General features: G+C 50.6%; 1 protein-coding gene across 6 annotated transcripts in view; it reads right to left on the bottom strand.

Moving 5' to 3' along the window:
* CDH4 (cadherin 4) overlaps positions 1 to 25,378 on the bottom strand; it is a 480,504-nt gene that overhangs the window by 227,175 nt on the left and 227,951 nt on the right. The gene's annotated exons all lie outside the window — the stretch shown is intronic.

The following is a 25,378-nucleotide window of genomic DNA, read 5'->3' as shown; positions in this document are numbered from 1 at the left end:
TCAGCCAGCTTCCCGCTGACACCCACAGGGCCTGTGGGAATGGGCAACCTCATGTATGTGCCCCCACCCTGGCCCATCCCAATCCTCCCCACAGGCTGTTTCTTGACATGGAATAAAGCCTCCTCTCCCTTCTGAGCACAGAGGAAATGCTGCTTCCCATGGGTGCCTCCCCAGGCTTGGCACCTCTGTAGCCCTTGTGTACTGACAACCTTGCAGTTTGCGGTCAGAGTAGGGCTGTCTTAACATTCATCACAGACTGCAGGCTGGTGGTGGGGTGGGGGGAGTGTGCAGGGCTCAAGGGCTGTTCACAGGGAACCACCAGCGGGATCCCAGAGGACCCACCAGGGCCACTCATACCTTGACCAGGTCTTCAGTGAGTGGCTCCTGTGTGCTGGGCACCTCTCTGGGGACACGACTGACTGTTAACGCACTGTTAACGCACTAGCAGAGCTATGTACCAGAGCGGGGAGGCGGATGGCAGACAGATGGGCAGCACAGAGAGAACTCAGGCGGAGCAAGCGGCCAGTGGGGCAGGGCAGGTGGTGCAGGCTGGAGGCAGCCTTGAGGCCTGGGGAGCCATGTCCTCGAGACCCTGGCAGACGATCTGTTGGACCACTGCCGTGTCCCATGGGAGCGTGCAGACCCGATCACAGACAGAGCATCGCAGACAGAGCGAGGCTGGGCCTTATCCCTCAGAGTGGAGCCTGGAGATGCAGGGACCCCCAGCGGTCAGCCACAAGCATCTGGATCGTAGCTCAACACCCAGAGTGACATCAGGACGGTGGACAGTGTGTTGACTGCTGTCCTGCCTCTGACCTGGGGCCCACAGAGCCGGAGGCCCCTCAGGCCAGGAGGCTGCCCCATGATCAGAACCTGGCAAGGGAAAGGCTCTGTGTCCTGCCTGAACCCCCTCCAGGTGAAGCATTCCAGAATCTATTGATTCCAAATGCTCTGTTCTTATAATGTGCAAAGAGACTATTCATTTTCTATAAAGAAATTTCTTTTTTTTTTTTTTTTGCCAGAGAGTCAGTGTGGGCCTGAATCTACGGTTGCTGACATGGTGGGAGAATGCCACCCTGTTCCCGGGGTGTGGTGGACACCGTATCTCCCTGCCCATGGGGTGCTGAGGCCCTGAAGGCTGCGAGGAAGGTCCCCTCCTGCCCAGAGGGCACCACGGCTCCTAGAATCACATGTAAAGCAAGCCTAAGCCTGCCTCCAGGGTGCCTGGCTCAGGGCAGCATTCCGGCAAGGTCAGTCTGGACACTGGCCCCATCGCATCCCCCCTCGCCACTCCCTGTCTGTAAATCTTGCACAGGGCTGACCTCTCTCCCTCTGATCCCTTCACACAAGTCTGCCCACAGCAGCTGAGTGAACACAGCCAGCATTTCATCAATTACTTGGGTTCTTGGTATAAAATCCTCCAGCGCCTCTGTCTGTGGGGCCACTGGGTTCTCTCCCACCCTAGGGCCGTTGTACCTGCTCCTCCCCTGCCCAAGGCTCCCTCCCAGCCCTCCTTCCTGCAGGAGGAACCTCAGATGCCCCCCGGCTGCCCCTTCTCAGGAAGAACCACTCTCAGCACCAAGGGACCCCTTGGTGCTGCTGATTACAGTTTCTGTTTATGGTGTTGGTTTACCCACTTTTAATTGCCTCTCCCCGAAAGTCTGGGGGTCCCTGAGGCTGGAATCTTGTCTTTCAGTTTAACCCCTGAATTCTCATCATTTAGCACTTTACTTGGCACACAGTAGGTATTCTACAAGTGCGTTTTGAAAGGAAGACTCAGGAGAGCTTTGGCTTCTCCTGTGGACTCACCTGTTTCTGCATGTCATTTGTTTAATTATATAAGCTACAGGCATCTTATATTCACCAACAGAAATTTTCCAGCAGAAAAAAAAAAAGAACCTGAAAATTTATACATTAGAAACAAAGTTAAATGGAAAGGTTAAAACAAGCCCAGCTTAATTATTTCCCTTCCGCAAACACTGAAAAACTCAGATGAAGAAGAAATCACTCCTGATTAATTTGCATCTGTCTTAAATCCAAATGGAGCCTTTTTGTTTTAACATCACTTAATGCTGAGGCAGAGGAAGACTTGTGTTTTTAAAGACAAATGATTTGAGTCTTATTTTTAAGTCTCCACGTAGCACAGATAATTCTAAGAAGCTTGTTTGGCAAAAGTTAATCAGACATTGGAGATTAAATTTTTCCTTTATAGTATGCACACATTTAAAGTTATGAAGAGAAATTCTAAGTAAATAAATCACGCTTTATAAATTACTAATACCCAAGGAACAGATAAAGACATGTGGTGAAGTCGCGTTCCAGTCTCAGATGTGTAGGGACACACACATTTCTGATCTACTGTCAAACGGCTCTAAATAAAACAATTAGAGATGTTTGCATATATTTATCTTCTTGTGTGTTTGTACGAGCGGGATGCCAAGAGTGTGCTCGGAGCTGCACAAAAGATGAAACAGGAAGAGGTCTCAGCCCTCAGGGCCTACAATCAAAGTGAGGCAGATAAAACAATTCAGACATGAAATACATCAGTTGAGAAGGCTGTTAAAATTTATGAGGTGCAAGGTTTGTTGGCTTTTCCAGGAAAGGCAGAACTGAGAGGAGGGCCAGCTTACTGAGAACCACCGTGGGCGAGTGAGCTCCAGGAGGAAAGTTGAATAAAAGATACAAGTGCCCTGCACTGGGAGAGAGAAAGAGTGGGTGGGGGTCTGCGTGGGGCCCGGCTGTGGGCGGGAAGAGCAGGGCCCCCAGGAGCAGAGCCCCCAGGTAAGAAAGCCAAGAACCTGCACCTCAGGTCTAAACGGATGACTCAGTTTCACCTCGGGGGGAAGTGCCATTGCTCAGGTGGCCACTGGCATCTGGGACTGGTCCCTCCACGTAGAATTCAGGGTCCTCTCTCTGCACATCTCATCCTGCTGAGGGCCTGGAACTGCCGGAGAGCAGGGCTGGTCCTCGGTGTGAGTTGAAGAGAACAGAGCCCTCCTGCCCTGGTTTCCTGCCCAGACTCTGCTTCTGGAAACAGGCTGACACCTCAGACCACAGAACCTTGGACTGATGGCTACAGGAAGGAGTTGGTCCTCTCTCGGGTCCTGGGGTTCAGTGTTAACTCTGTTAAACCACTTTGGAAAGGAACTTAAAAATCTAGAGCTTTCCCAGTTTGCAAGCCCCAGTTCCATCTCTTTCCCAACTCTGGCTTGCTGCAAGTAATAGGTGATACTTCCAGAAGAGCCATGATCCTGGCATCTGGGTAGGTACTTCTCAGGCTCCACACCCCAGAAGGATCCCTGAAGCTAGAAAAGCAAGTTCTCATAGCAGCATGGTAACATCACTTATGTCTCTAAAATGGAAGACAAATCTGTGCACGCTTATGTATGTTTTTAACTGTGCAGGGAAGTAAACGCATGAGGCAGGAAACATGGTTACTCCAGGGGAGAATCGATTGAATGTGGGGCTGGTGCTACTCAAGTGGCACGGCTTGACTTTCCAACGATAGGGAATCACTCATGTGATAACTCATGCAGTTAAAAATGAATTTAAAACAGAAGATGCCAAAGAAAGTGGCTGCTTTCTGCTGCTTAGTTTTCTTTCAGGAAAGACGCTGAGAACTGGGTGGGCTACCAGGAGGCTGTCAGTCTTCAGGTTACCTCCTCCTCCCCGCGTCCGGGCTGGGGTCTTCCACACTCAACCCCCCAGGCAGGGCCAGCTGGTGCACCAGAAACAAAGTGCCGTGGAAGGTGCTGGTGGCCCGGCTGCTGGTGGGTCAGTTGGGGATGTGGGCCTCTTCCACCAGCACCTCCACTGCCACCCCCCAATACCGCTTCCCTTGCTCTCTGACCAGGACTCTCCTGATTCTTTGAGCTGAGACAAAACCATAACAGGAAGATGGAAGCCTTCTTCCCAGTCTCAGAGTCAGTGTTTTTTTGGTTAAACTGACTTGGGAATCAGTGTAAAAGTCCAGTGGAGGAGATGCTGTGCCCCCACCCCCAATGGGGGTCTCCAAGGATGATGAAGTGAGCAGAAAGACAAGAGCCAAGTTGGAGGAGGAAATGCTGCTTCATCATAGTGTCCACGCCCCACCTTCTCTGCCCCACTTCAAGCTGCAGCACTCCTCACCTTCCTCAGGGGTTTTTCCCTCCTGCCACCCAGGAGCCCGGAGGCCAGGTCTCCACAGGGTCCCTTCCCCACTCCTCCTCTGCCCCTCGTCCTCCCCTGTGCTCACTCTGGTTCTCGATATCTCTACAGCAATCAGATGAAGACCCTGATGCCGGGAAGCTGGCCACCTTCTCCAGTCCCTGCATCATCTCTGCACCCTGAATCCCACAGCATCCTTCTCCACACCTTCTTTTTCAGTCATGGGGCACCTGGGACAGCAGTGAGGAGGACAGCTTCCCCCTCCCGCCTTAAGCTTCATAAACCACACCTGCTTCATCCACACTTCTATCCTTAGGCTTATTAGCACACAATAGGCACTCAGATGTTTTTTCAATGAATAAATTAATGATTGAACCACAGTGGACAATTTTTGAACTGTTATTTGATTGGTTTGAGGATGTAGGTGCACATGTTGCGTGTACATGCGTGTGTGCATATGTGTATGTGTGTGTCTTGTCTCCCACAAACTGGTGCATTCTCCACAGATGGAGGCTAAGAGCAGGACCTGTGGGCCCAGCAGCCTGGGTTCAGACTGCACCTCTGCCACTCACTGCCCAAGTGACTCTGGAGGTCACGCCAGTTTCCTGTGCCTCATATTCCTTGTCTGCAGAAGGAAGATGCTTCATAAGGTTATTGAGAGCATCAAATGAGTTAATGTGTGTGAAGGTCTTAGGACTGTGCCAAAGAATCCATCCGTGCTGAAGAGTGTTGGCTGCAGTCTTCATCATCATCACCGTTAACATCAGCATCATCATCATGACCATCACTATCATTGTCATCATACCACCACCATCATAACTGCCATCACCATGACCATCATTATCTTCATCAGCACTGCCGCCACCATTATCACCATCATCACGACCATCATCACCATCATCATGACCATCATTATCATCATCATCATTATTGCCACCATTATCACCATCATCACCATTATCATGACCAGCATTATCATCATCACAATGATCACCATCATTACCATTATCACCATCATTATGACCATCATCACCATTATCATGACCATCATTATCATCACAATTATCATCACCATCATCATGACCATCATCACCATTATCATGACCATCATTATCATCATCACAATTATCATCACCACCATCGTGACCATCATTACCATTATCACGACCATCAGGACCCTCACTATCATCATCATTACCGTCACTATCACCATCACCATCATCATGATGACCATCATTATCATCATCATCTCTAAAGCTCCACCAAATTTCAGGAGGGTCCCACAACAGATATTCAGTGAAATCCTATTAAACTGAATTTGGACAAATAATCAGAAAGAGAAAACTTCCATTGAATATGAAGATTGAAAATTGAGGGGGAAAGGATGCATAAATAACATATAAAGAAGAGATCTGCATCTAAACAAGCCTAATAAATAGGAGTGATTTGCTGGTGGGTTTAAAATGGACAGGACAGGAGGAGGAAATGGGCCATGCATGACAGGTCAGGGAAGACCCAGGGTGAGGAGAACTTCTGCCAGTCAAAGGGGAGCTGGCTGGAAATGAACAGGAGCCCAAGTTTTGAGCCTATGCCGCTCCATATAGCACTCAGCTGTGCAGATGGCGTTTCCCGGCAGAATCGCGTTGCTGGAATGTTTCAGAGCAGACCTGTGGCTGGGTGCCAGTACTGCCACTTACCACGCTGGCCACCCTGAGCCAAGATTCCTGAGCTTCAGGTCCCATTTTCCTTATCTGTGTTGTGCAGGAGGAGGAGCAGGGAGCCTGGTGTGGGGTGGGGGTGGGGCATGGCAGGCTCTGCACACAGCAGTGGCCGACTGAAGGCATGCAGAGGGAATGGAAGGCTGTCAGTGGTACCCTTGAAGGTGACCTCCCAGGAAAACGCCATCACTCCTCATGGGGAAGCTGCTCATCAGGCTCCTCCCGACAGGCTTGTCCCGACAGGCTCATCCCCTCACGTCTCACGGTGACCCGATGGCAGGCAAGTGTCCCATGGGTGGGAGAGCTGGCGGCCAGGCTGGGTGCCCTGCGCTCTTTACCTCCCTTGGGCAGCCATGGCATGGATCGCCCTGGAGCTGGTAGCCTCTGTGGGTTCTGGGTCACTGCTTCTGTCACCTGGAGGTTCTTTTTCCCTTAACTCATTATATTTTACCATCGTCTGAGTGAAAATCATACTACGCAGGTGGCACTAGTGGTAAAGAATCTGCTTGCCAATGCAGGAGACTTAAGAGATGCAGGTTCGATCCCTGGGTTGGGAAGATCCCCTGGAGGAGGAAATGGCAACCTACTCTAGTATTCTTGCCTGGAGAATTCCATGGACAGAGGAGCCTGGCAGCTACAACCCATAGGGTTGCAAAGAGTTGGACAGGACTGAGTGAAAATCTACTGGGATACCCTGAAAACCTTCACCTTGCTGTGGCCAGGCAACGTGTTGCCCCTGGAGACAGAGCAGCGGGCAAGATTGGGGCTTTTAGGGGGAGAAATAGACTAATCTGATCCACTAAAGACAGGCAATCACAGAGTTGAAGAGCGTGGAAGAAACTGAGTGATCCGGCAGTGGGCAGAGCAGGCACTCTGACTTGAAAGGGGGTCAGAGAGGTCTCTCTGGGTGGAAGGGGCTTCTCAGATCTGCTGAGAAGGAGTGGACACTGCCGTGGGCACCCAGGGACCAGGACAGGACACCCCAGGCCCAGGAGCAGGGGGGTTGAGGCCAGGCTATCTAGAGGCATAGGGATTTTATTCCCGGAGCAGGGGTGAAGCCAGTGGAGGACCTTAGCAGAAAGAATCCTGACCTTGTGCTTATTAGAGGTCCCTCTATTGTCTGGAAGGCTTGCACACGTGAAGTGCTGTCCTAACCTGGGTGTAAGGGGGGGAGAAGTCAGCGAGGGGAGGTGCTTCTAAAGCCTGAGTAATACAGCAGCAAACACAAAGCCTGAACAGCATGATGTCACAGACAAGACACTTAAATGTGGAAAGAAGGGGAAGTGGTGATGCTGATGTGACTTCAGTGAGAAGAGAGAGAGGCTGGGCTGCCCGGAGAGGAGGGGGCACCTCATCCACTCCCCTGCAGGTCCACCTGTTCCTTCTCCTCTCCCAGACACTCCCACACAAGGTGGGGGCCTGGTTTTTGCCATGAAGCAGCTGGGAAGGCTTCCCTGAGGAGGGAGCTTAGGTACATATGTTTGTGCTGAGATTTGAATGACAAATGCTGGGAGGACTATCAGGGTGGCGTCCCATGATGATGACAAGACAACCCAAGGACAGGCTGGCCCGCACACTGGCGAGACCCCAGGACTCTGAGATGGCCCCACTGGCGAAGGGGACAGAAGGGGCCTGACGCTGCCCATGCCCATCAGACTCAGGGAGAGATTTCAGGTATTGGAGAGGGTCATACTGTGGGGGCTGAGTAACAGCACCCACAAATGTCCATGTTCAAACCCATGGATGCTGTGAAGATGTCACTTTCCAAGGCAAAGGGGACTTTGCATATAGGATTAATTAAGGACTCTGAGATGGGAGGTGACCCCGGATTCCCTGGGGGCCCAGTGTTGTCACAGGTCCTCTAAGAGGGAGGTGGGAGGGTCGGAGAAGGGATGTGATGACTGAAGATTTTTGCTGCTCCCTGACCACGGAGGAGGGGCCGGGGGTCCAGGAGCCCGGGTGCCGGAAAAGGCCAGGATCCAGATCCTATCATGAAGCCATCGTGAGGAACCACCTGCTGACATCTGGACTTCCAGCCTCCGGAACCGTGAGATCATAAATCTGTGATTTTAAGACCCTCTCTGTTCCTTCGTTATAGCAGCAAGAGGAAGTGAATACATATGACATGTCCACTGTTGGATATTTGGAGCCAGGCTAGACAGACAGCTCCGAGGGTCTCCCTTGTCCATGCCCCATTTCTCTCTCATGCTTTCTGTCTCTTCTGAGAACCAGACCAGAAAAGAGCAAGATGACCCTGGAGGAAGACTCACCTGCCTCCCCTCCCTTAATTCTAGCAGAGAAGCTGCTCTCTGGGTCATGGTTGACTTTGGGGTATGTTCACTGGCCGTTGGTTTGCAGATAGGTCCTCATGGACAAGAGGCCGGGACCCAGGCCCTGGGCAGACTCCGTTTGGTGACTGACTTCCCCAGGCCCTCGGGTCCCAGACAGGCTGCTTCCTGTCACTGACTGTGGCTCAGGGCTCAGGGGGTCTCTGTGAGGCTCAGGGTCACCTCGACTTTTTGGGGAGTCACAGTCCTAGTGCTAAACCATTGATATGAACAAAGGGGGGCGGTGGGGAGGTTGCACCCCACTGGACGTTGGCCGGTATGACCTCACTCTATGTTCCTGCACTTTCACAGACATGGTCCGCAGACAGAGACGCAGAGTCATCTACACAAGGCATCTTGGCTTCAGCCTGCAGAAGACACACAATAGACTGACTTCCCTTCTTGAGTCTCAGCTCAAAATCAATGAATCGCCTTCACTGTACGGGCAACGCAGCCGAAATGAGCTGTGTACTCTGCTAATTAAGGCACGAGAGGTCTGAGCTGCATAGGCACCACCCAGACACGCATGAACTGGTAAGAAAACACACTCAAACATTAAAAAAAAATAGAATTTGCCTTGACTTTATGCAGATTTCTCCCCTTTTTACACCAACACAAGTCTGTAAATCAAGGCCTTTGCCCTGGGTTGCGTTATAAACAGAAAGGGTTTTCTCCACAAGAGGGCTGCTCTCCAGCTGATAAAGATGCAACGTGCACGGGAGGGGCTGGATGAACCTCAGGTGCACAGATGTTTACTCTACAGTTTTATTTTTATTCAGAAAGTGTGTGCAATTTAATTAGCTACTTTATTTTATAAAAAAAGGTACATTTTGACTCCAAGAGCTTCTGAATGACTGCAGTAGAGGGGGTGGGACCTTCCTGGTGAGCAGCACAGTTGCTCACCTCGATTTGACTGGACCTTCATCGTGAAGGCAAATGTCATCTGGCCTTGCGTGGAGACGTGCCAGCGATGACAGGCACCCCCTCTGTGCTCTGCACTGGGTGTGGGGGCGGAGGACAGGGAAGTGAGCCAGACCGAGGCTCTGTTTTCATGGAATCCAAATCGGGACCTCGTGCTAAGGCAGGAGGGATTCAGAGGGAAGTACTCCCTGGTCACCTGGGTGTTCCTGGTCCTCCCATTCTCTCTTGTGGACAGGGTGTGGTCCTGTAGACACGAGTCTGAGGAGTTCTGGGAGGAGCGAGTGCAATGCATATTTGCCAGTTGGAACCCACCATCTCTTTTGGGAAGCCCCTGACCTCCACCTCAGGTGGGTTTGAGCAGGACAGGCCCTCTCCCCTGGTGCCATATTTGGGCCCCAAAGAGAGGACCCACGTTGCCTGCCCCTTGGCCACAGTGGTTCTGGGGTGGAACCCAGTCCTGCCAAGGGACATAGGAGAGAAAGTGTCCCCTCTCCTTCACAGACCTGACAGGTGGACGCTGTCCTCTCTTCCACTGGGTGGGACGCAGGCACCACCTCACTGCTGGTGTGAGGATGGGACCTGCCGGAGGCCGGGCACAGGAAGGACCAGAAACAGATGGGAGGATGAGGAAGAAACGATGCTGTGATGACATGAGCTCTCATCAGATGAATGCTGGGTTTGGTTGTGAGTCCCTCATAACCCAGACATTGCACAGCAAGGAAGAGGATGACTCGTGAGGAGGTGGCCCGACAGGCAGCAGGCTCTTGGCAGAGGGACACCTCGAGCTGCCACCTCCGAGGACCATCCCGTGAGGTCAGAGTGTGAATGCGGAGCTGCAGACCTTGTTTCTGACTGCTGAGCTGTGAACAGTCTCTCTGGACCTGTCGCTCATGGCTCTAAGCCCAGGCTGGGAGGGGAAACCAGAACATCCCCAGCTCCTTTGCATTAATTTGAAGAGGAAGTCGGCAGCTACATCCAGTGAAGTCACAGAACATAGTGGTATAGAACCTTCTGACAAACCCAAAAAGTGACACCGTTTCAAGAGAGCCGAGTCTGCTGAGGCCCACACGGCGCTCATACGTAGCTTCGGCCCCAACCTCGCCTGCCTGCCTGCTGCCAGTGGACCGTGAGCATGGCATTCTGTCTGGCTGGGGACCGGCCTCTGCTCTCCAGGCAGCGGATCCTACGTGTCACGGCCACCCCGGGAGTCAGGCCCAGCCTGGTGGGGAGGCTGCACAGACACAGGGGCTGGGAAGGAGGCAAGTGGTTAAGATTCTGTGCTTCCACTGCAGAGGGCTTGGTTTGATCCCTGGTTGGGGAACTAAGAGCATGCTGTGTTTTTTTTTTTTTTTAAAGGATAAGATGGGAGAGAAATGAAGACAAGCTTTGCCTGTTCACAGCTTTGCCTCAGGCTAGTTTGCTCCTAAGACAGTAGGAGTAGGGAAGACACTGATCAGAAATGTTAATTATGTCAAGACACACACCTCTCCCCGTGTCCTCCTGGGGCTGCCCAGGGCCACCACCAGGAAGATTTAATCAGCAAGGTGGAGCCACCTCCTCCCACAAAGGCAGCTTCCAGAATGGCGAGAACAATGGCCTCTTCCCAACATGCTGCCCACACGCCCAGCTCACCAGCCCCATTTGTCCTCCCTGAGACCCAGACCCCAGCTCACAGCATGTGTGGGGAGAAGAGAGACTCGGCTGAGCTGTGGTGGACCGTGATGGGGTCCTTCCATCACACAGATCATCAACAGGCAGGAAACTTGCCTGGCAACAAAGGTAAATATCTCCTTGAGCTTCTTGCGGCCATCAGCTGAGTTTTCAAGGCTGCTTTTTAATTTTCTACTGCACTTTATGGCTCTTGCAATGACTTTCTTGTCTGGCATTAAAAATAAATAAATCTCCCAAGACCCTAGAGTCCCAAGGCTTAATGGGGCTAATTGTGGATTTGCGTTTTCAATCTTACAGACGAACTGCTTAGGGGCACAGATAAATTAATGTGCTTCAGACAAGCCCTCTTTGTTTCTCACCATTTCAAGCACCCAGGACAAGGGTGACATGTGGGTTTCTCTGGGTGCTGAGTGACCGCAGTGGCTGCCAAGGGCTCTGAGCTGAGCAGGTTCACAAGTCTCCATCTAACCCAGCTGGGATTGATTAGTGATGTCTGCCTCAGGTGAGGCAGGAAGGGGTTTGCACAGATGCCATCATTTCGCCAGCCGACATCCATGCATGGTGCTGTCCAGGTGCTGAGCAGATGGCTAAGCCAAGTGGCTGGTCAGACAGGCACCAGTGAAGCCAAGAACATGGGTTAGAGAACAAGGTTAATCCATCCAAGCTTGGTGTTCTCAGCACCAAGAGGTTCTTTATTCTCTCACAACCCTGACGTGCCATCTACAAACACCACCGTCTGGAAGAAGGATGGAGGTGGAGAGGGTTAACAGCACCACTGGCGCTTAACCCAGTGAGGATGGGTCTGAAGTGTCGTCTCGCTGGAGGAAGAAGCTTTGTTTTATGTTCACGCGCACAAATGTAATAAATGTCAAGATGCAACCCGCACTGAGAAGCCGAGCTCCCAGGAGCTGTGCTCCAGTTCCTTCTGCAGCTTCAACTCACTGCCATGCCCACTGCTTCAGAAGGGAAGCACACACCCTCTGGGTCCATCCTTCACCTCCTCCTCCACGTGTCCCTCCCCACCCCCCAACCATCCCACTCATAAAAGCTGATCCCAGGAGGAGCAGTGTCTTAGAGCCAAAGCCCTGACCATCTCCCCAGCCCCTCCCATAGCTTCTCTCCCTACTCCGACCTCTTCGCTGAATTAAATCCTATTTATTCCCGAGATCTCAGTTCACATGTCCCTAGGGAAGCTTGCATCCATCAGGCCATGCTCCTTTATTCCTTTCTCTGTAGGAGTCAGCAAGCAGTTTTTTTTGTAAAGGGCTGAGAGACTCACTATTTTAGGCTTTGCAGGGCATACGGGCACTTTGCAATTGTTCAGTATTGATGCTGTGGCATGAAAGCAGCCATAGACAATACATAAATGATGGACGTGGCTGTGTTCAATAAAAATTTATCTGCAAAAACAGGCAGGGGGTCATAGCTTGCAGACCCCTGCTCTGTAGAGTCATGTTCCTTTCTTCTCACTGCTCTTTTTTTCATTCCAAGTTTCGATTGTCTGTCTTTCATTAACAGATTCAAACTCTAGGAGTACAAACTGGTGTTTTATTTTTTTTACACCACTATGCTAGCCCATCTGATGAATGCTTGTGAAATGTGGCACTGAGCCTGGCACTGGAGCTGTGTGCAAGCTATAAGCACATATCCTGAGAGTCGTGTTAACACTGACAGGAAAAACCTCTTTCCTCCTCTCCTTAAACTGGAGAACAGGTAGGTTTGGCTCTATCATTGCCAGCTTGTCTCCCTGAGGGGAGAGCCTTGATTGAAAGGAGCCAAACTGGAGAAGGCAGAAATAAGAGACACCAGGCCCAGATGATAACATCTTCAGCCCCACTAGAACACTTTCTAACACCATACACAAAAACAAACTCAAAATGGATTAAAGATCTAAACGTAAGACCAGAAACTATAAAACTCCTAGAGGAGAACATAGGCAAAACACTCTCCGACATACATCACAGCATGATCCTCTATGACCCACCTCCCAGAATATTGGAAATAAAAGCAAAAATAAACAAATGGGACCTCATTAAACTTAAAAGCTCTGCACAACAAAGGAAACTATTAGCAAGGTGAAAAGGCAGCCTTCAGAATGGGAGAAAATAATAGCAAATGAAGCAACTGACAAACAACTAATCTCAAAAATATACAAGCAACTCCTACAGTTCAACTCCAGAAAAGTAAATGACCCAATCAAAAAATGGGCCAAAGAACTAAACAGACATTTCTCCAAAGAAGACATACAGATGGCTAACAAACACATGAAAAGATGCTCAACATTACTCATTATCAGAGAAATGCAAATCAAAACCACTATGAGGTACCATTTCACGCCAGTCAGAATGGCTGCGATCCAAAAGTCTACAAGCAATAAATGCTGGAGAGGGTGTGGAGAAAAGGAAACCCTCTTACACTGTTGGTGGGAATGCAAACTAGTACAGCCACTATGGAGAACAGCATGGAGATTCCTTAAAAAACTGGAAATAGAACTGCCTTCTGATCCAGCAATCCCACTGCTGGGCATACACACTGAGGAAACCAGAAGGGAAAGAGACACGTGTACCCCAGTGTTCATCGCAGCACTGTTTATAATAGCCAGGACATGGAAGCAACCTAGATGCCCATCAGCAGATGAATGGATAAGAAAGCTGTGGTACATATACACAATGGAGTATTACTCAGCCATTAAAAAGAATACATTTGAATCAGTTCTAATGAGGTGGATGAAACTGGAGCCTATTATACAGAGCGAAGTAAGACAGAAAGAAAAACACCAATACAGTATACTAACGCATATATATGGAATTTAGAAAGATGGTAACAATAACCCTGTGTATGAGACAGCAAAAGAGACACTGATGTATAGAACAGTCTTATGGACTCTGTGGGAGAGGGAGAGGGTGGGGAGATTTGGGAGAATGGCATTGAAACATGTATAATATCATGTATGAAACGAGTCGCCAGTCCAGGTTCGATGCACAATACTGGAAGCTTGGGGCTGGTGCACTGGGATGACCCAGAGGGAGGGTATGGGGAGGGAGAAGGGAGGAGGGTTCAGGTATACCTTGGTGGATTCATTTCGATATTTGGCAAAACTAATACAATATTGTAAAGTTTAAAAATAAAATATAATTAAAAAACAAAACAAAACAAAACATCTTCAGCCCCTGGATCAAGCCATAACTGAAGGTATTGCCTGGATTTCTCTGATACTTTTTTATGTTAGTTACGTTGAGTTCAGTGTGGCCACCTACAGTTGGAAGAGTCCTAAATGAAGAATTTGATTAAGGAAATACGGAGCTCTGACCTCATTTTGACACTTTTGTAGTGCCTTAGTTTTTAATGTGGTGGAACACTCCATGAGTTCACTAATAGGCATCTGAGCTGCGCTGTGGTTATTCCTGATCTATCCTGAGGCTCTGCCATATTAGTTTTCCCCTCACTGGAACAATGCCCAGGTGTTTAACTGGCTACCGTTGGGGCATATGGCAGTTGGCACAGCTATGAGAATCTTGGACTTGGCCCCAAGCCCTTATGGGTGAGGACAGAGCCTGCAGACTAGAGCGCACAACCAGCTCCTAAGCAGAGCTGTGAACGCATCCCTCCGTGGAAGAGACGGGGCTCCCATCGCAGGGGTCTCAGCCTGTGACTGCTGGGTCAGAATCTGCTCATCTGGCCATAAACCTCTGTTTCTCTTATTTGGGTCGTTTGCCGAGGCTCTGAGTTATCTTTTTTAAACTCAAACTGGAAACTACATTTTTTTCTGTTAAATAAGTTAATAAGTTAAATAAGATCCACAAGGTTCCAGTGGCATTCACACCTGGAGACAGAAGTGGGTGGGGCAGTAGCTGGCCGGGACCAGAGGATGCAACTGTGTGTGACCTTGATCTCCCCGCAGCGATGTGCAGGCAGTGGGCGCCACTCCTGGTGTGCTCCACAGCACCCCCGTTACACAAAATACCTGCATCTGTATTCATTTCATTTTCCTCGCTGGGGCTCATGCGCCTCACGAGAGCACAGCCTTGCTTGGTGGAGCACGCATGCAGCTGTCTGCTCGGATGGCGATAGCGTGAGATCCCCAGTGAAAATATTAATCTTGGCATGGTTACAAGCGAGGAGATGCTCTTTTGAGTCTGACATATGGGCTGGGCTACTGAGCTGAAAAGGAGGGGAGGGCATTTTACTGCCACAATCAGGAGAGTGGGAACCTGAGGGCTCAGTGAGGGAGGGGCCCCAGGCCACAGGGGTCAGCTGGGGCTGCTGGTGAGAAGTGGATTCCTGGGGCACCGCCCAGGGTGGGGGACTAATTGGCTGGAATGCCCACCTGCAGACCACTGGCTTCACTGTGCCACCACAAGTGCCCCATCAATCAGCCCGAGGCTGAGTGGGACTCAGGAGCTGTAGCAATTAAAACTCTTGCCTGCTGTTCCTCCGAGGTGGGGTGGGGGTGGGGGTGAGGGTGCGAGGATGCAGGAAGAGATGGCGCGGGGAGGGGCACGGAGTTCCTGGCTGTGCTCGAGATGTTATCTGCACACAGCTTTCCCTTCCATCTGTCCTGGTTTGAGTGTGTCATGATTGTGTCCGTGTGCAGTTTACGGACACAATCACAGTTGTGATATGAGGGAATTTCTGCCAGATGAGCACCCAGAACACAGAGGCTGTTGCCACTTTCTCTTCTGATCCTAACGAAAGGGTGGTATTAGCGAGAGGGTGTGTGGGAGGGCTGACTCAGGGCTCAGTGGGCACCAGGGCCTGGGGCCCCCTGAATGGCATGTGCCAGCAGCTCTGTGTGGCCGGAAGACACAGGCTTCCCATGTGGCCCTAGGCATGCTCACAACTCCCTCCACCAGCCTTGTCTCCTGATCTGTGATGGGTGACCACACACCAGGGGGACTCCACAGGGTTGAAGCCAGGTTCCAGGGTCATGACGTACTCTTGGGACCTCAGTTTCACTCTCAACAGCATCCAGCCTATCTCCCCAAATGCCAATCCAGGGACAGTTCCCCAGAAATCTTCAAATCCTCCACTTTTTTTGGTTTGTTCCTGAAATGAATCTCAAGGTAATTGCCAAAGTGAGTCCTGAGCACTGGGAGGGGCTCAGGGGATGACCAGTAACAGGACTTCCACCTTCCCTCCCTGCAGTTACTAGGATGGCATTTCCTCCACCTCCCTTCATGATGGGGGTCCCGCCATGATGGGGTCCCTCTCTGATGGGGGTCTCATTTCCCAGGTTTGGAGCTCAGCTGAAATTGGAACCCCCTCCCCAGTCAGCTCACTCTCCCTAAAGGCAAATTTTGTGCACAGGTGGGACTGCGGGTGGAGCCCCCATGACCCCAGCCAGGAAGGGCTCCTGTCCTCAGCCATTTGTCTATAACAGGGACCTTAAAAAACAATTGTGGTTGAAAATTCATGGCATAAAATTGTGCATCTTCACTGTGTTCCAGTGAACAGCAGTGTTATCTCCACACATCCATCACTGAGCAGAATTTTCTCATCCTACAAAACAGAAACGGTTCCCACTGAACGATGACCTGACTTCCCCTCAACCCCTAGCCCAGGGCACCCATGCTCCTACTCCTGGAGACCTCAGATAAGTGGGATCCTATAGCATTTGTCCCCCTGTGACTGCTCATTTCAGGCAGCGTCCTGTCCTCACGGTTCATCCATGTTGGCAGATGTCAGATCCCCTCCCTTTAAAAGGCTGACTAATATTCCGATGTGTGGCCAGCGCACAGTCTGTTTACCCACTTCTGTCTGTGAAGCACTATAGGGTATACATTCTAAGTGGGATCTTACAAGAAGAGGGAGCTTCTCAACAGCCACTACACAGTCAAACACAACACACTTGGAAGAGGAAGAAAACTCCAGCTCTGGTTCCCAGGTGTCTAAGGTCTCCTTCCTTGTGGCCACCTGCAGTGTTGTGCACAGAAATGATGCTTCTGTAGTGAGCGGTGCAAACCAAGGCGAGAAAACTGTAACCACACAAGGACGTGGGGAAGGGCCTTCTACCTGGAGGTGGGGCGGCATCCCAGGGCCCAGGGGCGATCCCAGTGCACGGTCTGAGCTTCCCGTGTGGATGGGCAAGGCTGCCTGAGGATGACCGGCAGGATCTGTGTGCCTCTGCTGCTGCCCTGAAGCCTCCCACCCACCTCTCAGGCTCACACCATGCCTGGGTCCCCTCGCCTCACAACTCAGATGACTGCGCCCAGGTCAGCCCCGGATCCCATCTAAGTGAACACCCCTCCCTCCCTTGACCTGTGTCCTGCCTTTCCACCCCCCTGCAGGAACACCTGGGGGAACCTCAGACCTTCATTGTGGAGAATGAAACACATGGATGTGTATCATATACATTATCATGTGTCTTATATACACAATTAATCTATGGGACACACAAGCATCAAAGACATAGGAAAAGCCCATTTTTAAGCAAAGTCAGCTCAGCTCAGAGCTCACGTGACTGATCCCAAGCTCAGGCAAGGTATCCACCCGAATGTCCATTTCCTTCTTTGATCAAGCCTGCTTCCTGGAAGCCATGGCCCTAGAATGAGAAATACTACCAGTTCCAGCCTGTTGTTTCACTCGTTTAGGGCTTGGCTCCAGGGAAAGCTACACCTGGGGCTGAATGAATGAATGAATGAATACACTGTTGGGCTCTGTCATCTTCCAACGGTGGGACCCTGTGAGTCTGAGCCTCAGTCTTCTCCCCAGTAGCGGCATGGTGCTTGGTACAAGGTGTCACTCTGAAAGGTCCTTAGGGCGCGGGGGCGGTGCTCGGGAGAACGGGAAAGCCCTTCCAGTTCCTTGCAGCAGCGAAACTGCCTGGTTTCAGCTCCTAAAGCCTCAGCTGCAGCTGCAGCTCTTGAACGCCTGTGAACTGGCCCAGACCCCAGGTTAGGTCAGCTAGGCCTGACTCCTGTAGAAAGATAGGTAGGCATTGCCTTGCAACTGCCTTGCAGAGGGTCTCAAACGGGCCTCCCTGTCGAGTGGGGATGCCCGCCTGCATTTCTGGCTCTCATAGGAACCTGGGAAAACGCCCAGTCCTAAGGTTGCTGAAGCCAGGGGGACCTGCTCCCCGCTGGTTTTATGCTCACCCACCCTCTGCTCCAGCAGCCCCGGAGCCTCCAGCCCTTCTGCTCTGGGTAAGCCCCACTCTTTCCTGGGCCTCTGGGGGACCATGATGAAAGATGGATGCAGCCTTAGCTCAGGATAAATATCTCTGAACTGACAGAGGCTGCATACTTGCTGTGGCCACGGATAGCAAACCCTGGGGTCCTGTTAAGACTGCGGTCGAAATTCCTGTTCAGACCACACATAACGCTCGTTGGTAGAAGACAGCCGACACACCCTCCTTGGAAGCTGTTGTTTCCAGAATGAAAGTCCACACCTTGTCAGAAAGCAGCCTGCAGGCTGGGTATTGAGCCACCCTGCAGCTTCAGGTCAGGGATGCAGAGCCCTGTTTGCTCAGAGAAGCACGAGGCAGCAGGTCGGGTAGGGGGAGGCTCCCTCACTTTGCAGCCTCAAAACACATGAGAATCTTCCAGTCTCAATGCAGTCTCCCTGCCTCCTGCGTTAGCACAGACACACTTATGCACCTGGGCTCCTCATTTTTTTAGGAGAAGACCTCAAACTTCTCAACAGCCACTACACATGCATACAATTCTCTTGGAGGTGGGAGAAACACCAGCAGCCCCAGGGTGTGGTGGAAAGGTGATTAGCATTTATTACAGGAGCATCATCACATATTGAGGTCAAGAAGCTCCTCTCCCACATCTGATTCCCCCAGTCAAGCACCCACTTTATTTGGCATCACTTCCCTGGAATTGGAGTTCCAGATCAATAGCCCAATGACGCATTGCAAACACAGTCGTCCATACACACCACTCCCCCTACTCCCACAGCACCCATGCTCAGGAAGCACAGGACTCAACGCCCAGACCAAAAACAGACTACCTCTTGTCACCCACCTTTTCACTGTCATCCTCAGGGTGGCCCCAGAAGATCCTGGGGAAGACGCAGCACAGATCAAGGCTGCAACAGCACTGGGCTGCCAGGGCCCACCACCCATGCCTGCAGCCAGGCCTGCGTGCAAGAGAGCGAAGACCACCCAAAGGGCAGCAAACTGTCAGGAGCAAATGTTTCCTCGAGGCCAACAGTGAGATCTCAGATGCAATGAGCAGAGGCAGGGGGATACCAGGTGTGCTCAGAACCCCAGCCTTGGCTCTGTGGGTCCACGGGACCTTCTTCCCAGGTGCTTCCCAGAGCAGTCAGGAGCCGTGTCGTAACACAGTGAGTGTTTGCCTTTGAAGATGGCTATTTGCACATTCTCTCCTGGAGCCACAAAACGATGGCAGGAGTAAAACAGAGCTGCTGTCATGCATGGCCAAGCTGAGGCTCCCACAAGCTCGTGCCCATGTGCACGGGCTGACACAGGCTATGCCTGCAGCCGGTGGGAACAAACCTGACCAAGGGAGAGGAGCTGGCTTTGTCATTGGAGCTGAGCTGCCCATGGGTGGGGGATCCCACTAGGGCCTGCGGTCCTGGCAGGGCCGCAATCTCAGGTTGGTGAGACCCTTCCTTTCTTATCCTGGGATAATTTGCTCAGCCACAGTTTACACAGAATGACAGCTTATTTAACTTTTCAAATTAAAGCTTAAAAGCCCCTAATTAAACCAATAAATCAGAGCCATTCCTGTGGGAGGGCGAAAGTAGCTAGATGGACTCTGGGTCCCTCCCTTATACACTGCTTGAGGTCTGAGTGGCCGTGGTACATGGCGACTCTTGCTGCTCTGCCAGCCCAACCACGAGGGATGCCCTAGGCTCTGGTCTTGCCAGACGCTGCAGGGTGGGGTGCACATGGCTGGCCCCCACCAGATCCCCCCAGTTCTCAGGTGATAGCCCTGAGAACCAGGGAAGGACTGGGCACCCCCACACTGAGGCCCCAGTAGCTGAGTGGGTCAAGATTCCAGGGAATCTTGAAATTCCCTGAAGTGGAATGGGGATGGCATTGCCACAATCCTGGGCCTGGACTTTGCCCAGAAAGAGGGCGTATCATCAGCTAGACCTGGAGGAGAGCTGATCCTTAAGCCAGAGGATGAAAGCTTAAAAGTGTGTGTTTTTTAAATTCTTTTTTTGCCCAGGTTAGTAGAGCAGGGGTTGCAGATGTTTTCTGAGCAGGGACAGAGAGTAACTAGTTTTTGCTCCGTGGGCACCAAGGACTGTTTCACAATGACTCAGCTCTCCTGTGGGTGCAGGAAAGGAGCAGAGATAATAAATAATAATAATAAAACGGTCAGACAGTGTGTCTTCCAAGACAATGTTGTAAGAGGAGGAAGCAGGCCAGGCTGGGCTCATGGGCCACGGTCAGTCCCTGCCAGGGCCCATCAGAATAAAGATGGTTAGAGGGATGGAATGGGGAGGGAGGAGGGAGGAGGGTTCAGGATGGGGAACACATGTATACCTGTGGTGGATTAATTTTGATATTTGGCAAATCTAATACAGTTATGTAAAGTTTAAAAATAAAATAAAATTAAAAAAAAAAAAAAGAATAAAGATGGTGACCCACCCTTAGTACTGCTTTTTATTTTGCTTTATTTTTTTACTTTTAGGCTGTGTCATGCAGCATGTGGGTTCATCCTTGACCAGGGATTACAGCCCCTGCATTGGAAGAGTGGACAACCAGGGGAGTCCCACTCCCATTACTTTTCATGGGACACTCCTAAGGAACAGGATCCCTTCCCTAATTCCACTGGCCAGGTGCAGGCTGAGGCAGGCATGAGGCTGTGGTGGCTTTGGGTCCCACTAGCTGTGTGGCCCAGAGCAATTACTTACCTGCCCTATGTTTAAGCTTCTCATCTGTAAAATAGGGTAACAGCATGGTTCCTCTTAGGGTGCAGAGAGGACTAAAGTGAACTAAGTCCATAGAAGCCCCTAACACAGCCGCTGCTTCAATTCCTGCCAATTGGGTGTGGTTTATGTACAGTTGCTGGATCCAAAGGATGGAAAGAGAACTGATATCTGATTTCCTACCTTTACTATCATTCAGAAAAGAAATAATTATTTATTTGTGAGTCTGTACGCACCCCAGGGCTCAGGGGTGGAGGTGGCTGGAGGGGCAGTTGTGTCCAGAAGCAAAAGCAAGGGCTTCCAATGACTTATCCAGGCGGGACCTGGGGGAGGGTATGCATAGTCCCTACAGGCCCTGCAGGGTGGGAGGTGCTCCACATGAGGGTCAAACAACCTTCTAGGAACTGGTACTTGGCAGCCTGGACCCAGACAAGGGGAGCTGTCACTTGTAACTACTTGGATATAATGACACCTGGAAACGTCCATGGAACAGCTTTTACTATGATGGTTACGTGCACTTATAAACCTGAATCAACTGAGTTGCTCCTGAAACATTATATATATCTTTAAAAGATGCATACTTTTAGAATCTGTTACCCTGGTCTTGATAAAAGTAACCAGTCCACGGGTAAGAAGTCACTGTCCGTGGTGCTGATGCCAAGAGGGCTCCCAAGGTTGTCAGCCACCCAGTCTTGCTTCACCCAGTAACCAGATATTCAAAGCCAATGTCCCCATACGGCTCAGTTCATCTCTTCTCTGCAAACACTGCAGGGGACTCAGGACACTTAACAGTTGATAGCAGGAGAGGGAGGTGAGTAGGTGTTTGAGAAAATAAATGAGTTGATGTCAATGGATGAAAGTTTCAGATGTGTGGTGTTTGTGTTTGAAGTGTGTGCAGCTGAGGATCTCAGTGCTTCCAGAGGGCCAGCATCTGCTTATGAGTCTTGGCAAGCGGGGGGACCCTCGGAAGCCAGTTGCACAGCCCCTGGGACAGAGAAAAAGGATGGAGAAGCCCCCAAGAAGACTCTGGGTGATCTTTAACAGCAGGATCGGAAGGTGATGCCACCACTTTGCCTCTCTGACCAGTCTGCTGGCTTTCACGGGTGACACATGGATCCTCCCTTCTCTGAACAAACCATATGTTCCAACAAGCAAAGATGCTCTTTCCCTGTCGAGCTTCCCCCAGGCCTGCCCAACGGGGAGACGAGGATTAGTCTTTAAAGCCACTTAGCACAGCTGGTGACTCATCAGTGGGGGGAACTCGAGGCTGGCGCCAACTGGTAGCCAGCAGCCCATTCGGAGGCCCAGCAGCGGTCTCCACGGGGACCGTTGCTCTCCGGCGGCTCCAGAGGCAACGACACTGCCCTGCCTGTCAGAGGACGTTCCCTGTGTCATGGGCATGTGGGTCAGCATTAAGTTTTCTCACCATTTCTACATGACTGATACCGACTCTGACTTTCTCTCTATGGGTTTGCCCCCTTTGCACCTCAGCTTACTCACTTGTGAAAAGGGACAGTAATAGTATCTGCCCCATAGGTTGTGATGAGGTTTTGATGAATTACGATAAGTAGAGTCATGGGAGACATTAGATCAATGATGGTGATGGCACGATGAAGACGATGTGTTGACAGAGGGCAAAGGGAGAGCGTGTGGTACCTGATCCCTGGCTCTTCAGGCTCTGTGCTTTCATCAAGGCATCCTCAGGGGCCCCAGCACATGATCCGACTGTGACCCTCATTCGTTTCACATTTGTTCACGTTTACCACACTGTGAGAGGCTCTGTGAGGGGGAAGGGAAGGTGGATGGTGGGGATACAGTGAAGTACGGGGGACAGAGGATGGTCCCATAATCACAGATGACCAAAGCATACTCTTCTCCAACCCCTCCAGCATTGAAGCAAGAGAAAGGCTTGGAGAGGAACCTAACTGCTCACGGTGCTGCTCCAGAACTTAACTTCTCCGTCTGTGCCGTCTGCAGTGAAAATGGGTGAGAGGATCAAAGAGAGGGCTTTGAGAACCAGGTACAGCCAGTGTGAGGCTCTCAAAAGGATGGTCCTAGGGTTCAGGACCAACTCCTTCCTGGGACAGCATTCCTGGTGTGAATGACTGAGAATTCCTTTGTCCTGGACATAGAAGAGAACTGCGTAATCTTACACCAAAACCCACCACGGGCTGAATGGGGTGAAAAAGATACCATTTCATTATTACCCAGTAATCGCAGTTTGCCCTGGTATGCTGTTATCACATTGGTTAAAAAAAAAAAAAGTTCAGAATTTAATGAAAGTGAGTAAAAGTAAAACTAGTCCATCAGAATTCCAACTTGAAAACATAACCATTCTCCTTATAACTGGCAATTTCTGTATAAACCCCAACCTACTACAAGAACCATTTTATTGTCACAGCTTGAAATTTGTTCTGAATTACCTTGATAATAATATAGACATCCATTCAGCAAGGCGTACCACACCGCTAATGGATCTCGGAGGCCTAATTTCTAAAATCCAGTGTTGCATAGTCATTGTATAACTAGAATTAGTGATGCTCCACCAGAACAAAATGGCCTGAGTTTGTCTTCGCGTGATTAAAACGCAGGTAGTTACACATTAATGTTGTTAACAAGACTTTTTGGATTCCAGCAGGGCCATCCATCCGAGAAGTTCACAAACAATACTTGCGCTCTCTGTGGTTGCCCCCACCCTGGAAATTTAAGTGCATCCAAAGAGTGCAGCGATTCCCTTAAAACAAAGGCTCAATTCAGAATAGGACTGTAAATGAGGGGCAATTTTACTCATGAATTTTATCTCCCTTTTTCCCTCTAAGCTATCGGATAACAGCCATCACATTAAGAAACTCAATTAATATATAAGCAGAATCTATCGTAAGTAGATCCAGGTCTCGCTGTACATAAAATTTACTTCCACTCGAAGGCAACCTTGGAACTGAATTGCTTTTGCACAACCAGTGTTGTCTTGGTCAAGTTACGTGGAATGAGAGGTCTCTTGGACCAAAAGTCAATAATTATGGCCTGCCGCCATAGTTAAATGGGAACCGCCACCGGGTTCTGTAAGTGGCTCTGTGGGAAGGTGGCCACCCCATGCGTATATTTACTGTCTGTGGCTGCTTTGGGTCTCAAAGTGGAGTTGACACGATAGAAGCTCCATGGCTGCAAAGCCTATAATATTTGCCATTTTGGCCCTTTTGTGGAAAACATATCTCGACTGCTGCTTAGACCACAGAAACTTCTAAACCAGAGTGAGCTGCCTGGAGATGGAGGAGCCAGGGAAATGAGGGTGCCTTTGCCAGTCCAATTCTCTGTCCTCTGTCCCCACTGGGCCAGTTCTGACCTTTGTAGTGATCAGCTCATGGCTCGTAGGGTACCTGCTCACCCATGAACGCAATACCCAGAAACACCCAACAGCAAGGATAAAACTTAATAAAATTTTCACCAACTCATCAACGGCTGACCTTACATTTGGAAAGACCCAGAAATAAATTTCTCTTTTGATTAAATGGAAAATCAATTTCCAGTGACATTTCTATTCATCAGGCCCCAAATTGAGGCAGGAACCAGTGCCCCAGGAGGAGGACTAGGGTGCCCTGTGCCCTGCCTCTTTTCTGTGACACCCCTGAGCAGAACCGAGCCCCTGCACACCTGTTCAGGGCAGACACCAGGGTTGTATGACCCGAGGCTTCGGGATTTCAAGGATCTACACATGTGACCTCTGGGAACAGAGCTGCTTGGTGAGCAAGCTGCAGACTTCATGTGTTCAGAGGGCATGCTACCTGAAGTGGGAAACTGAATTCACAGCAGTTCCCTGTGATGGATAAGGGGAGGGGTCCTTGGGTCCATTTGTTCTCAACCATGGCTCAGTTAAGAAACATTCCAGTTCACATATGGACTCTGGCCATTTCACTTGAAGGACTCTTTGCATTTAACACAAGTGGGAAGAGCACCCAGGGGTCCTGGCGGTTCTGAGAACACAGTCTCTGCACAGAGGACAGATGGCCCCCACCCCAACTCCAGAGCCTCTCACTCTGCGATTTCTTTCTTTTCAATCACAAAGAGGTCTGAGTGGCTACCCACTCCTTTCTGAATCCTAGGGGCATATACACTGTGAGAGAACCAAGCCTGTGTCTGCCCGCATCATCCTGGGTTTATTTTCTAGAAGAGAGCCAAGCTTTGAGGACTTGGTGATGCCCTCATGCACACTCTCATCACCAGAGCACATGCTGGGGTTCCGAGAGCTCTTCTGAGAGAGGCAGAGGGACGTGTGTGTGCTTCCCCGGGAGGCAGGGGTGCCGTGGGCCATCCCACCACATGGTGGGAGGGTGTCCGAGCAAGAAGGGTGCGGACCTTGCTTGGCGCTGCAGGCAGGCGCAGACACAGGCTGTCTCTTTCTTTCACACCATTCTTGGTGTGTCATCAATCTCTATGGGCTGTCCCCATGGAGAAGGCATCACAGAACCGAGTTGTCACACAACTGCAAAGCATGCGCCTCCCGCTAAAAACAGGACTGTGTCATACCTCCTGTAGCAATGCTGATGATTCCTTGAGGTGGGCGGGAATTGTTTCTAAAAATGAACGCTCTGTGTGATTTAGGTAAACTTAATATGATAAAGGAAGGCACTCTGCCAGTCTAATGAGCCCGTAACTCATCGTGTGGGTCCAATTCATCCCAAACGGAACTGCTGTTTATGTGGAGTTTTTGAGTAAAGGGTGCGATTTTGTGATTCATCACATCAAATCCGT

The sequence above is a fragment of the Bubalus bubalis genome, chromosome 14 (genome assembly GCF_019923935.1).
Source record: "Bubalus bubalis isolate 160015118507 breed Murrah chromosome 14, NDDB_SH_1, whole genome shotgun sequence".
NCBI classification, from domain to species: Eukaryota; Metazoa; Chordata; class Mammalia; order Artiodactyla; family Bovidae; genus Bubalus; species Bubalus bubalis.
The sequence above is the reverse complement of the archived record's forward strand: the minus strand, read 5'-3'. Positions and strand labels throughout refer to the sequence as shown.